The sequence below is a fragment of the Athene cunicularia genome, assembly GCF_003259725.1.
Source record: "Athene cunicularia isolate RWA chromosome Z unlocalized genomic scaffold, athCun1 chrZ_part2, whole genome shotgun sequence".
Taxonomy (NCBI): Eukaryota; Metazoa; Chordata; class Aves; order Strigiformes; family Strigidae; genus Athene; species Athene cunicularia.
Window position 1 is genome coordinate 696889 of NW_020799143.1, and position 2920 is coordinate 699808.

Here is a 2920-nt window from a genome sequence, read left to right on the forward strand (position 1 = left end):
CAGCGATACAAAGGCATTGTAAGCATTCAATAGCCCGTATAACAACATAAGACCCTTTATATATTTTCCACCGATAAAAAACGCCAGCACTGGGATCATACACTGGATATAAGGATTAATCAAGCCCCACCGCACAAACAAGTGGGCCATTATTGCCAACATTATTACACAGTACAAATACAAACAGAAAAATTTCACCCAACAGATTGTTCTAATACACTCTGCTCATGGTCTGTCCCTTTTTATTCTTATTTCAGCCGTCTTATTCCCCACGTTGGTGCGCCAATTAAGGCTGTGGTGGTTTTAGCCCAGACCGGACCGGAGAACACGTTGCCGTTGCCCTTCCCCACCCTTAGATGGTCAGGCTGGAAGTGAGGCACAAACCCCAGGTTAAAATAAGAAGAAATTTAATACAGCGGTGTCATGAACAATATGAACAACAGTGGCAATGATAACAACAATAAACAGCAATAACAGTGAACAGGACAGAAGATATACAGCGAAATACCGCAATGGTCATGGAGTAAACCCGACGTGTGCTTCCCGCCACCAAAATCTACCAAGGAAAAAAAAAGTTTCTGCCCCTGGACCTGACCAGCGTGGTATGATTAACCCGGCTGGAGATCCCTTCCTCCTCTCTCTCTGCTGGGGAAACTTAACCCTATCGTAGTTAAACCAGGACAAAGTGATAAAGGAGCCAACAAAGAGAGGTGCTATGCTCGACCTTGTTATCACCAGCAAGTAGAAACTGGTGAGGAATGTGAACTCAAGGATAGCCATGGTTGTAATGACCATGAAAAGGTGGAGTTCACATCCTTAGGTCAGTGAGGAGAGCACACAGCAAGCTCATTACCCTGGATGTCAGAGAGCAGACTTTCACCTCTTCAGGGATCTGCTTGGTAGAGTAGCATGGGTTAAAGTCCTGGAGGGAAGAGAGACCCAGGAAAAGTGGTTAATATTCAACGATTATCTCCTCCAAGATCAGAAGTGATGCATTCCAACAAGAAAATATTGGTAAAAATGCCAGGAGGCCTGCATGAATGAACAAGTTGCTTCTGGACAAGCTCAGACACAAAAAAAAAGAAGCCTACAGAGGGTGGAAACAAGGACAGGTGGTCTGTAAGGAATACAGATGAACTGTCCAAGCAGCCAGGGATCAGCTTAGGAAGGCTAAAACCCTAAGTGAATTAAATGTGTCCAGGGATGTCAAGGACCACAAGAAAAGCTTCTGTAGGTACAAAGGTGATAAAAGGAAGACTAGGGAAAATGTGGGCTCTCTCCAGAAGGACATTGGTGACCTGGTTAACCTGGATATGGAGAAGGCTGATGTACTCAACAACTTTTTTGCCTCAGTCTTCACTGGCAAGTGCTCCAGCCACACAGTTCAAGTTGCAGAAGGCAAAGGCAGGAACTGGGAGAATGAAGAACCACCCACAGTAGAAAAAGGAACAGGAAGAAGGACTTGTGCACCCCATGGGACCTGATGAGATGCATCTGCAGGTCCTGAGTGAACCGGTGGGAGATGTGGTTAGACCACTATCCATCATACTTGAGAAGTCGTGGCAGTCCGGTGAAATTCCCACTAACTAGAAAAGGGGAAACATAATGCCTATTTTTTAAAAGGGAAAACAAGAAGACCCAGGGAACTACAGACCAGTCAATCTCACCTCTGTGCCCAGCAAGATCATGGAGTGTCTTCTCCTGAAAACAATGTTAGGGCATACGGAAAATAAGGTCTTCTATGATAGGGTTACAGTGCTGGTGGATATGAGAAGAGCAACTGGTATCATCTACCTGGACTTGTGCAAAACATTTGACACTGTCTCACACGACATCTTTGCCACTAAATTGGAGACAGGTATTTGATGTATGGACCACTTGGTGGATGAGGAACTGTCTGGATGGTAGCACTCAAAGAGTTGTGATCAATGGCTCGATGTCCAAGTGAAGAGCAGTAATAAGTGGTGTTCCTCAGGGTTGGTGTTGGGACCAGTGATGTTTAACTTCTTTGTTGGTGACATGGACGGTAGGACTGAGTGCTTCCTTGGCAAGTTCGATGCAGAGACCAAGCTGTGTGATGTGGTTGACATGATTGAGGGAAGGGATGCTATCCAGAGGGACCTTGACAATCTTGAGAGATGGGCCTGTGAAAACCTCATGAAGTTCAATAAGGCCAAGTCCTGCACATGTTTCAGGGCAATCCCATACACAAAGAGCATGCCAGTTCTCCTGACAGTATCTACATAATATTTTTAATTGTGAACATTTACAAAGATTCAAGAAGCCAACTGGAAAACATTCCACTAGAGACCGAGACAGAAAGTTCACTCTATGCAGCTCAGAGTTGTCAACAGTAATTTCTCTAAGTACCAAAGGTCTGTTGAATCATATGAGATGTCATGATTTATTGTAGGCACAAAGGAAACTGCATCTCTATCAGGGCAATAAAATAATGTATTACTACCAGTTATTAGAAATAAATCTTAGAAGATTCTTGATGTAGTAGTAAAGGCACACTCATCAAAAATCAGACACCAGTACTGATCTTTGTTTCTTTCTTTTCCTCATTATTTCATTTGTAAGACTCTGTTCATTCTTCAAAGTGACTGTCCCTAGAATGTGAAAGGGAATTGTAGAAAAATGAGAATTTGCCACCAATAAAGACATTTTTTCCCATGAAGATGGTCAGACACCAGAACTGGTGCTCAGAGAGGTTGTGGACTCCAGTTGTGGGCATTTTCAACACTTAATTGAGAAAGACCCTGAGCAGCATGATCAAAATTTGAAGTTAGATCTGCTTTGAGCAAATTGGAACTACAGGACTCCACAGTGTTATGTTACATGAGAAAGGGCTCATCTGCACATGCCCAAGGAAACACTGGGGAATAAACCTTAGAGACAAGTAGAGGTTATTGCCCCA